The sequence below is a fragment of the Metopolophium dirhodum genome, chromosome 1 (genome assembly GCF_019925205.1).
Source record: "Metopolophium dirhodum isolate CAU chromosome 1, ASM1992520v1, whole genome shotgun sequence".
NCBI lineage: Eukaryota > Metazoa > Arthropoda > Insecta > Hemiptera > Aphididae > Metopolophium > Metopolophium dirhodum.
In genome coordinates, this window is record NC_083560.1 from 82,517,590 (window position 1) to 82,531,230 (window position 13,641).

The 13,641-nt window shown below is 29.5% G+C and overlaps 1 protein-coding gene across 1 annotated transcript in view; it reads right to left on the reverse strand.

The window, feature by feature from the left end:
- The window catches only part of LOC132935651 (scavenger receptor class B member 1-like), a 113,873-nt gene that overhangs the window by 99,776 nt on the left and 456 nt on the right, over positions 1–13,641 (reverse strand). The gene's annotated exons all lie outside the window — the stretch shown is intronic.

A 13,641-nucleotide genomic window follows, 5' to 3' on the forward strand; every position in this document is an offset into this window, starting at 1 on the left:
TACATTTCTCTTATCCCCAAAGGTCGAAATAATATAATGAGTAACGAGAAACTAAAGTTTATCTCGAACACGTTCGGATTGATATACCTAAATATATCGTGTAAAAGTGAATACAAATTCACAGACAACGCGCGTGGTACGTATTATCTCTGAGTACGCATCTTAACCAGAAGCCAATTTTTGGAACGTGGAAGTTGTTGCAATGTCTTGCATAATTTATTAAGAGACAATAAGTTTGCCGATGCACAGTGTACTTGCTGTAAGATGTCGAGTGCATCTCTTATAATATGTTTATTTCAATATATAAGGAATATCTCGAGATCTAGATTGTTTATTATACATTTTATATTACAGTGCGACGATTGATTTTTAATTTTTAGGTACTTACGTGATATACAGGGTGTATCTTATGTCACTGTACGTGGGGGTTTTTAACGATTATGGATCGATGAAATAGAATTTCGTTAGAATAATAAAAGACATTGTAATGATATCTACATCATTGCACCAACACAGCTTTATGATTCAACATCATCATAATACTATTAAATATACCATTACCAAAAAACCACAATAAATATCTGTACCCATATACTCATTATATTACCCAAAATTATACACAACAACAACATTCATACTCACTATGAAATCAAAAGACAATATAATATCTAATAGACACTATTAATACATAATAAATACCTGTACCCATGTACCCTGATATTATTCAAAATATGTACAAAAACTATTAATAACCACCATATGTATAGTTATGTATGGTTATATGTATAGTTATGTATGTACAATATGTATAGTTGTAACTAATCTTATAAAACTTATTTTGATTATACATTTATACCCATGTACTTATGCAAAATTAACAACCACAATTTAATATGGAACAACAAGGTATCAAAGGTCAATACTATAAGTAGAACCCCCCATTTCGATTTTCAGATCAGTCTGCTCCCATCAGCTGAGTCGAATCTCAGCAGTACAGTATCACACACACCGTCTTATTTCGCTACCAAAATTATGCAGCGATTATTAATTTAACGTACTCATTCAAATTGTATTACCTACTTGTTGTGAATTATTAAAATAACTTTTACTCATATTAAAATTGTACTTACGTTATTTCGAAAAAACCAACATCGTCAAAACTCTCATCTTAAAATCCATCATCGTTCAATCAAGTAATATTAACCAAGTAAGAAATTATAATTGTACATACTCACACAATTTCAACAGTAAAATTATCATCAGCAACACAATCTAAAGTTTAGTAAAATATGCATTAAAACTTTAAACTGAAATAATAATTGATACAGCTGTTTAATTTACAAGAGCTAAATAACTTTTTCTTATAACTAACTTTTATAACTTAAAATTTAAACCATAAGTTCCCTATATTGGGAGGTGTCGTATGCAAAGTATGAATTTAGCAGTTGAAATTCTTTAAGAATTATTTAATAATTGTGATTTAAAATAAACTATTTGCAAGATATTAGGATAAATAGTTATTATATAATATTTAGATCCCACTACGAGAATGCAACACAAAACCATTTTTTCATTACACAATTTTTTTCAACCCCATACCTAAGACATTAATATTAACAATCAAATAGCATTTACCAATTTACCATTATTAATACTTTGCCACCTAATAATTAAATGAAAATAAACAAAACTAAATAAATGAAAATTCTTTAAAGAACCCAAATTTATAATATTGTAAGAAAAGTAACTGTGAAGTAATTAATTAGAATTACCTATAATAACAAATTAAAATAATAATACTGTTTTTGATGATTGTATGTTAAAATAAAAATAATTTTTTTTTAAAAGTGTCATTAGATTAGCGATTATTAATATTAATTATATATAATAATATTAAATATAATAATTATTTTTTAATTATTTAGCTCTTGTAAGTTAAACCTATACCGATTATTTCAATTGAAAGTATTAATGCATATTTTACTTAACTTTAGAGGACTATAGTTAATAAGCTAGCGAACCAAAATTGATGATTTGACTATCAGACAAAAAAGCCTTCCAGAATCGATGAAAAATATAGTAGTTTCCGTTTGAAAAAATAAAGTTGATTTTGATATTGGCACAGCTGTGTGTTTAAAAATTTTGAAATTATAAATTATAAAAAAATGTTCTATTAAAAATAAAGAAACATATCTTTTGTCGTTTTGGCGAAATTTTATGTCATTGATCCACAATCGTTAAAAAACCCCACGTACAATGACATAAGATACCTTGTATAGATATATTACACTCTTCAACTTTTATCCAAATGCCACTTCTGATTTGACTTTTGTTCACTTCCATGTATTTTCAATTGGAAGTTAAATACAGTATTATACTATAATAAACACTGTGGTCTACGGGGAAACTGAAAAATATTAATGAGTTCCCAATTTGTGTCATCTCATCGATCGCCTTCGCTAGTACCGTGTTTTTGAAAAAATCAGTTTTATATTTCTATTGATATTCCAAAAAATATTAGTAGCATGTTATTAGATATTTTTTCTCTATAAGAAAAATTGAGAAATCGTTGATATGTTTTTAGGTAGGTATAGTTTGGTGGAGAAATATGTAGTAGCATGCTACATTTTGTTGGGGATTGTATTGTTGATTTGCGATTCTATGGAAAAGCGTTACGAAAATGAGCCTTGAGAAAATCGGTTGGTAAAAAAAGTGATAACCAGCACAAAATTTATCAAATTGAAAATTTGAAAATTAATTTGTTATTAAAATTGTATAAAATGTTAAATTTTTTTGCTAAGAATAATTACCTATTTTAGGTTCAAATTAAAAGAAGATTTGATATTCAAACAAAGAATGATTTTAGGTATTTTTTTGTAATTTAATAATTTTGTTCGTGGGTACTTGAAACTTTTATAGAGTATAATATTATTATACGGAAAAAATGTCTTCAACCTACTTAATGTTCTGATGTCTAATAGTAACATTAATAACTTTAATAGCAATAATAGCCAATTATATCATAAAAAATACTTAGGCTGTTTTCACTGAGAATCGATTTTTGTATACAATAACTTTGTATCATTAAATTTGAATTTAACATATTCATTACAATGAATATTCTGGACATCTACTGTACAGCAAATCGGTACCCACCAGCTCACATTTTTTTTTTTATTAAGGCCACATACTAATATTTAAAATGTTACGTGGGCTGCAAGTCAAATCGTCATAATTTGGATGTCAATTGATGAGGAGATTCAAATAAGATAAAAATTATAGTAGAAATACCAAAAAGATTATTATTTAATTTAACTGTGCTTTTTTTAACAGTGTTGGTAATCCGGAAATTCTCGATCTCGGTATTTTCATGAATTATCATGTAGAAAATTTTGAAATACTGATTTTTTAACTTTAAACAATAATGAAATTCAAATTAGGTCCCTCAAAGATGTTCCATGGACATCTCATGTGCAGAGAAGAACTTGTGATGTGCTAAACCTGCGGAGGGGTTTTAAAGTCAAGCCCATCTTTGTTTACTGTCGATACCATATGGAAACCAGAAAAATCCTAGAAATGTCTGCAACCTCTCCGAAGCCATTAGCCCAATCCAAGACAACACCAAAAAAATCATCACATTTCTAAAACGAATTGATATGTACAAATTAATCTAAGGAAACTATAAATTGTATTTATTTTTAATGTAACTAATATTTATTTTGTTATAAGCTAATAACCTATAAAAACCTATAGAAAAATTAATAATTCATCTTCAACTAAAGGCCTAGTCATCGCAAATCTGGTTCTCAATTATTTTCTATTTATAGCCAATTTGTTCATATCGGTTTACCAGTTACAACTAGCTTGTCTTATCATGTATTCAATAAATGATTTTCTTGGTCTTCCCCTTACTTTGTGTCCGATTATCCGTCCTTCAAATATGTCAGGCATACACATTGTGCCTCGACAGGTGATCGAACATTTTTCTACTCCATTTTTTTAAGGTACTTATCAAAATCTCTTTTTATCCTACTTGATTTATCATACATCTAACTTGCTTTTCATTTCAGTCCAGCTAACTATGGTCCATATTTCACGATTTGCTGTATTTGTACATCTAACTTGCTTTTCATTTCAGTCCAGCTAACTATGGTCCATATTTCACGATTTGCTGTATTTGGAACATTGTTTTCTCAGTTTATTAATTTTTAATTTATAAGTAATTGTATTTTTTGTATAAATATCGTCCAGTGAATTTTTGTTTTAAATATCCGCTGACCAACGCGGCCGACGTGGTAGGTAAACATAAGACCTCGTATTTAACTTTTGTCGCTACATTATTAGTAGTTTTAAGACTACAACAGTGGGGTATATAAGATCGATCGATAATAATCCTTAAGGGTGGTTTAGATTACACTATTTGTTACAACTACAGTAAAATATATTTTGTTATACGCATAGCGTACACCATACATGTTTAAACTCAGTACAATATAGTAATATAAAACTTAAGCGTGTGGCGTGATTGCAGACCGCACATTAAAAGTAAGTACCCACCTATAGACTTTAATATATATATAGGTATAATACCATATAATATAATACTTTGGACTAAAGATTTTCGATCCGAAATTGTTAATTGATCGACATCTGTTTGAAAACAATAATAGTTAATTTCACAACTATCCTATTTTGGTGCCTTAAGTAAAATTTGTCTGAATAGCCACATACGTAAAATAATATATCTTTCCCAATTTTTCTAGACATTTCTATTGACTGAAAAAACCAAAAGTGTACCAGGTTTTTTTTACAACATTTTCTCCCTATACTATGGTTTTTTTACATTTTTATTTATTTTGTATGGACCTTACGCACTGCATTGGTGGCGGCAAAATGCAATACACAAGTTTCTGGCTCCACCAAGACAATAAAATTTTACAGCCATCACGGCCGCGTGTGTGGGAAGCCTTTATTGAATATTGTTATTTGTATTTTTTTTTTTTTTTAAGTAAAATGTAATCAGTTTTGATACAACACTATAAGTATATGTGATAACTAATACCTAAATGAATATAAATAATCATGTCAGGAAAAACTGATGATAGAACCCGATCGATGGCACTTTCAAAATGATTATGACTAGGTACCTAACTTAAAGTAAGAGAAATATTATTATATTTAATTTTTAACGAACACGGCTTAAGACGACTGCAGATATAATATTATGTCAGGTACGCTATTTTGCTTTCGTGGAAAAGTGAATTGACCTCTTTCGAGTTTTGGGAAAAGGATATCGACCCTTTTTAATTTTGGTGGAAAAGTGAATCGACTAAAAGGTAAAAGTATCATTTTGACGGAAAAGGATGTAGCTCATAATTAAATTGTAAGGGTTAGTCGATTTAACAAGCTTTTCTAACTTTTAGAGTCAATTTTCACGATTTTGAAAAGAACACTTTTTACAGTATGTCTCCAAAGTAAGGAAAGCATTGTATCACTCTAATAGTACCTATCTCTTTCGCAAATGAATAAATTAAATATTAAAATTAAATTTATTCAGTTATATTTTAGACAATTCTATTAAAATTGTAGTTAAATGAATCGCGTCCTATATGTGTCTAATTAACTAATATTTTATATTTTAATAACTTACCGGTGTCGTACTACTGTAGCACTATTCAACCGCGGTAATCCATTCGGTACTTGTAACACCTACTTAGTATTTATAATTATTTTTTTTTTTTTATGACTCACGTTCATGTATAATAACGGCGCAAATTATAATTGCCACAAAACAGGAAATTACAATAACTTATCATTATAATATTATGTATGATTGGATAACGAGGTAGGTACCTACCTTCACACGCGTTTCAAACGTCAACGCATCGCCGCCATTTGAGACCCCCGAGGAAGGTAAACATTTGCGTATTTAAAATCCATATATTATAGTAATTAGGCCCGCGACCTCATATTATATTGGCACGCATATTTTAGCTCGGTTATAGAGCTATTATTTTTTTTTTCGAATTGGATAGGTGCTGACTATAGTGGTTTATATGTCTATTATACGTTAACTGTAAGTGTACAAAACCAGCATTGGAATAACGACCGATTTGTATGCGTGTGCGTATAACATCAAAGTACGCTTCTGTGTTCACGTGCAAACAGTCATTTTATAAATAAAAAATTATGCAATTTAATAATGACGATACAATTATTACGATTAACCATATTATAACACATTTTTTCTCGGTGTATTAAATGTATTATAAACAGCTCTCCAGCTGAATAATAATCACTATTAATTTTAATTTCCTGAAAAATCACTAATTACTTTGCACTATCATAATAATGTGGGTTAGCCATCTCATTTCTTGTAAACCTTTTTTTTAAATTCGTTTATAGCCCAATAATATTAACAATTGTAAAATACTATGTTTATATTAGAAGGTAGGCCCACGTACAAACTTAACATTATCTTTAGTCTTTAATTAATTTTAAAGTTCCTCAACGAACTATTTGGCATTTACCCCTTAACCATTCCACTATCAACCGCAAACTATATATCAAATGAACCCATAAGGCGTTTAATGTCCATTGCGAATGTTGACCCCTCCTTCACCTTTTAAATTAAATTAACAACTTGCACTATATTACACAAGTTTAATGTAAGCACTATCTTATTGTAAATCTATTTGTTGTATTATGTAAATGTGTACGTACTGTAATTGTAACGAAAGGGCTTAGGCCGATTAATCTTAGTAAATAAATAAATATGTGGTTCAGAGAGTCTATTATTAACTCTATGTGCGTACTTTAGGTGATTTTGAACTCCAGATCTGATTATAGATTCTATGTGAATTATTCGAGCTCACATGCGGTAACATCTTAAGCAGTGTTCGCTGGGATGCATTAGGTTATTATATAGGGAAATGTTATACCAAAAACCATTTGAACGATAACAAGCCTTCCAAATTACCAGTGCAATAATTTTAGAATAATGATTTTGAAAAAATACAGAAATTTAATGTAAATGTAATACATATTTGTATTTTATGCAAGTGTGAAGTAGATATAGTGCAAGTAAATATACTAAGGCGCCACTGAACGCAATCGTAAACAAATCTAAATATCAGGCGGTCCACTTTAACACGATATACAACGATTGCAAACACACAAAAGATATATTTCATATGACATACGACGAAGTTATACCTGCAGTACATAACTTTGAGCATACGCTCATTAAGTTATCGAAATTATAATATAGTATTATGAAATCGATATCCAAGATCAAAACATTACACTTATTTAAAGAACTATGTACCTATTATTACATATTTACATACATAGTAATAATAAACACATAACCGCACTCAACTCCTCGACCAATATCGGTCAAACATATTATTATAATATCATTGAAACGAAGACTTCAAACGACATATTATTTTGCATTCTCTTTAACGATCGTGTTACGTTTTAAAGAGTATTTATGGTACGTATACACGATGATGAAGTGACACATAGTTTATAAGTATAGTACACTGCACACTGTTCAGTCAACCAGCTCATAATTGGTAGGTACATTTTAAATTGTTACAATAAGCACGAAATTGCATAAGTGTAAAATATATACTGGGAGCTAGTGCTCCCCTCCCCTACCCTAAACAATACATTTTGAAGTCACCTGAAAAATCTTTCGAAATTAAATTAAATTATGTGCCTGCAAATGTATGGCAGGCGGAATTTGTGCACAGAAATAAACAATTTATTTATGCGATGAATATTGTCTACTGGACATGACAAAGGGCCATCGGTGACTTATATTAATATTTTACTTTCATTGCGCAACGATATAGAAGGCCGATAGAGTCGATACCTGTATTATATTTTAATACGAAGTGTGAAGTCGGTGTCTGTTTATGGTTATTATTATATTCGAAAGGAACGAAGCCTGTAATGAGTTGGTTTCATTTATTTTTTAGATGTTTACTGCAACTTCCAGGCCACGAGTGGTGATAATCTCTTAAGTATTTCCGGTGGCGGGATTTAACAGTTGCTTGGTTTGAAAATTCTCACGGTGCCCCTTGGAAACTTTTGGTCTATAAATGATTTCTTAGTGAATATATAATTGCAGTACAATATTTCACTTTACAATTATTATACCTCTTTGTGTCGAGACCCTTGTCACGAATGTTAGCCTAACCTGCCATTTAACTATAATTTAAACTACTATCAAGTCAGGCAGCGCAACTTACTTCGTATATCGCGTATGTACTATCGCGATAAATTCGCTTTGATATACTGTGTGTATAGATTTACAAGACTTGACTGAATAAATTAATCAGCTGTAATCAGTGCTTGAATTTTGAAAAAAATAGAAAAGCTATGCAAAAGTGTAAATTAACTGTATTACCTATTGATTGGATATATAATTAGAAAAGATAAGAATAATTATTTTTTTATAGAAGAGACACCCCACCCCTCCTCCTTCCCACTTACCATTCATTGCAAGCACTAGCTGGCTGTAAAATATACTTAAATATATTATGATGTATTATTAGAGTTCATATTATGCGTTTAAAGAGACTTTACACATCTTTACACGAAGGCATGGCCGAATTAAGTTCCATGAAGCAAAATGCGATATAATACTGTTTCAATCATTATAATAGTATGCAATTATTATTTATATGCATTTATTTGTTTAATACTGTTTACCTATGCACACGATGTTGGCAGTTTTTTAACCTCAACGAATGGATTGGCAATATTATAAATGCGCCTACGCATAATAATGCGATGGCTAAGAAGCCAACATTTGTAAGTACAGTTTTCTCAAAACCGTTTAACTGATAATCCATTGGGTAAATCAAGGTCATAATAAAACATTCGACGTTTTTTATTTTGTCAAAAATAATACAACCCTTTTTTTATTACCCATTTATCTTATATTTGAGGTAAATAAACGTTTACTATGCAATAATGACATAACACGTGTCATACAAAATAATATTGATATTAGATTAGTTATTAGTTAGTTAGTTATTAGTTAGTTATATATTTGTATTGTATTATATACCTAATTCCAGCTATGTTTTCTAATGAAACACTATTTTAATTATTCAAAGGGTCATTTAACCAGATGGAAAATATCATAATGAATATTTCAACCTATTTGAATCAATCATTTAAATAGAAAAATAACTATCGTTATAAAATTGTTAGTTTAAAATAAATACCTATTAATTGATGATTAATTATATTTTTTTATCCATTTTCTCAAATACTTAGTATTCATACTCAGTGTTTAAGTACGATATAAGTTAAAATGCCAAATTATTTTGTTAACATGAAAAAACCATTTGCATGTCTCGACGGAAATATCATAATAGTCGATTTACATCATACTAATATTTATAATCAATGATATTATTGTACACATTTCCCATGAGGCGTTAGTGACTAAGTAGTAGGTCATAGGTATATTATATACTTGCACTGTTTCCTAAAAAGGGACTACATTATAACTCTGTGAACTTTGGTCTGTTGTCGTTCCGTGGGATCCACAACCCAATTACACCGATCTCCTGGGCTTGGTATCAAAAAGTTTTATATCTAAAAAATTCAAAATTGTTTTTCAGCAGTTCAGTTAAGGATCGTGTTTCTGCATTTTTTTTTCTTGGAATTAATTTATTCCTTCACAAATTTAATACGTTGGCAGAAACAAAACGTTCTATATTATGACTCATAATCAAAATATAGTATATTGTAGTATGTTGGATACGTTTTGTTTTTAAATTCACAGTTAAACAAAAAAAGCTATCTAATAAACCAAATAGTGATTGAGAAACAAAACGTGTTGTCGTGTTATCGGAAATAGTTCTATGCAACCAATTAATCATACAATAATTGTCGTGCATTGTTGTTATTTTTGGCAAGCACAACGCCAAAAAAAAAACGAAATAATTGATTATGAATATCAATGGTTGTAATATTAGTAAATATATATGTGTTACAATATAGGCACCTAAATAAAATATTTTTATTTTTTAAATTGGCTATAATGATAATAATTGCAAGTAGGTACTATTAATTAATTTGGAATAAATAATATGTTCTATTGATTGAACGTTTTGTTTTTAAAATATGAAATAGAGAACAAAAGGTTCTATCTTTTGTTTCCAAACTAAGAATTTTAAAGTCGTTTAATATTTTGTGTACTTATAAGGAATTTTTTTTTCAAATTTTTTCGCGAATTTTTAGATAAATTGAGCGTAAATCTACATTGATTTTTTATGAAAATCTGGAGTTAAAATGTTCACATATTTGGGCAAAATTGCGAAAATGTGCAAATTATTTTGTAGCTGAAAATGTATAAAATGTTCAATATTTGCAGCTGATAATTGAATACCCACATGGTTTATCATAATAATAGTTCATACCTTAACCAATAGTTCTAAAAATATATACATGCACAATTTTTCTTTATAGACTTTGAAGTTCAAATCCAGACAAAATTACATATTCAAACGAAAAATAACGATATTATAGTTAGTTTGAAGTAATTAAAAAAATTACTCGCGAGGACTTAAAACTTTTACGTATATTATAAATTTTACTATACACAATGATGTTTTCAAAATATTTAGTTTGATGTTTTAAGCTTTTGCCTATGAACACTTATGAATACCATGAAGACATTAATCTATTTACACTGTTCTACGATAAAGTAGTATATTGACTCGAAAGTTAATAATAATTGTACATATATGATATGTCATTAGTAAATATACACTTTTATAATATTTATATATTAATAAAATAATAAATGTAATATTTTTGACCAAAATTAAATCAACCTACCGTTGAACTTACATTAAAATAAATTACGCTTATAGCAATATCAACAAATATTTATCATAAAATATACTTGATGTAGGTAGTTAGTCCAATCAAAATCAATTTTCATATAGATACAACGATATATCAGTGAATTAAAATGTAACACCTTCCACTATAGTGACCCAACCTACTGCAATACTACTTGCACGCATTTTTTTCCAATCATCGTATAGGAGTAGTATTAGACTTATGAAATTAGATCCACGTACATGTCTCCAACTAAAAAGAAATTCTTGACAATTGTTATTCAAATATTTTGTGTAAAATTTGTATAGAATTTGTTTGACAGTTTTTATAATTTGTATAACACTATTATTCGAGTAATATCAAAAATATTGAAGGAAGGCCAAGAATATAATTTATTTCCAGCCCCCCCCCCCTCCCCCTCTCACCGATATAAAAATTAATTCGACCTAGTATATTACTAATAGTAAAATAAATTACTTAAATATAAAACAACATATTATTAAATATACTAGATTTAGGCTGATAGACCGTCCTGCTCATAATCGATTTTCGATATATAATGAATATTAATGATGTATCATTATTCATTAAATTCAAATTTAACACATCCGTTTAGTGCCCCACTCGACACCTTCTGTATAGCAGAGCAGTACCCGTTTGTCCACATTTTTATTTTATTTATAATTATAATAACAAAATACAATTTTAAAGCAATAAATTAGTTTTTAATTAAAAATAAAATAATTGTATTGCAATGTACCTATTAAAAGGTAGTTAAATGTTTTGAAGCGTCGTTGACCAATCATGCTCATGGCCGACGCTGATTTTCTACTCCTAAAAGGTCGACCCAGGGGTTTCCGTCTGTTAATTTTTCCGACGGTTTCCTCTGCGACCCTGGTAGAGATCCCCACAAATCGTTCTGCTAGCTGGGGAGCTACCATAGGTGGATGGTGATCGAATACGCGCATCACTCAAAAGATAACTGAAACGATGTACCTGGCCGGTATGGGTTATTATTATGGATAATCAAATTTATTACTGATGTCATATTGTAATTAATTACCGTTGATTAAATACAATTTAAGCGTAAAACTATCTAAAAATGAGTGTTCCACATCAGTTTCTAAATGATTTCAACATAAATAATTAACATCTGAAATAGCCGGTATTCAGCTTTTATAATTCTCACGTGAAAAAATTTAATTTTTCCATTCCACCCAACCCGTTTGATCCGATATATGTAAATACCTGTAGTTATCTACTAAATGACGTATAATAACAAGTTCTGACAAAGGGAGATTGACTTTGCAATCGTCCAAGATCGCGATCGATTGTTTGGTTACATATTAATGGTCGGCAATGCTAAAGCGGTTCGATCGAATATCGTCGTGAATCGGATGGCACGTGGCGGCGGCGGTGTTCGGAAAGTTGTCGCCGTTTTAAGGGTGAACCCAGTAAGGTTATAGACCCGTCTACCATATTATTCATGACTGGCGCCATGCTTCGTGAAATCCGTGTCGACCGTGTAATTTTCAACGATATTATTGGATGAGTGAATTCATCGAATCGCAATTCGGATGTATATTAACCAATTAATATTTTTGGGAATTTTGGAAATTTTGAAAATTTGTGGTTAGGCCATCAAAATGCAAAGCAAATATTCTTAACATATTATATTATAATGCAAAAATAACATAGTGTAATAACGTAAAATAAGATAAAATAAAAATAAATATAAATACGACTCCTGTCGATAGATATATTAAAATGGTAAAAGTTAGAATAGTAAAGTTACGCTATCGTTATCAATGGTTTTATTTGATGCGACCGATTTCTACAAGCGACAGTCTGGCCATTGTTTATTAATCTGTAAAATTTTAGTTTATTATAATGGTGTGTGAGCATATCATTACAATAGTGGCCTAGTGGAAATAAAATAATAATTACCTAATTCAATAAATTGAAATAAAATAAAATACAAACTTATAATAATTATAATACACATAGAAAATTGGGTTAAAACTATTGGGAAAAATGGCAAGTCTTACTCTAAACTAGCCACGTGAAATTTAGTGTATGATGTTATGTTTTCATTATCTGCCAGCCAGATAAAATTTGTCCGAGGGCCGTATCCGAGTACCGCCATTTGGTAACCGCAGCTAAATACGTTAACGCTCATTTTGAAAAATTCAACAATAGTCAAATTGTATCTCTAAAATGTATTGTACCAAGTAGGTTATCCATTTCGTTTTATTTGTATGTTTTATTACAATTTTTTATGTATAAATTACTATTCTACTATTAACTGTTATTTTATTATTTTTTAATTAAATATAGTTTTTTTTGTATCACATGTGCAATTTGGTTAGGCTATCATGATACTGTGTGGTAACATTATAGAAATCCACACAAACGTCAACATACTAATACGGTGCACAGAACACTGAAGTATACGTATGGAGGTATAGTGGAATACTATGATATATTACACTGTACTCGGTGGATTGTTTTATTCGTTTTTCACTTTGATATAGCGACGACATTGTACCTAATGCATAAGACGCATGTCCGACGTAATTGTATCGTATCATTATAATAAACATTAGTTCATAATATTTAAAACAAACTTTCAAAAGTCTGGATCATTGGTATTTCACTAAGTTCCATGAGTGCATAATACCTATATAATAGTTAAAACCTGACAGCTGCATTCAACTATACAAGGCATAATAATATTATAGAAATGGTACCCAAACCTTAAACCAT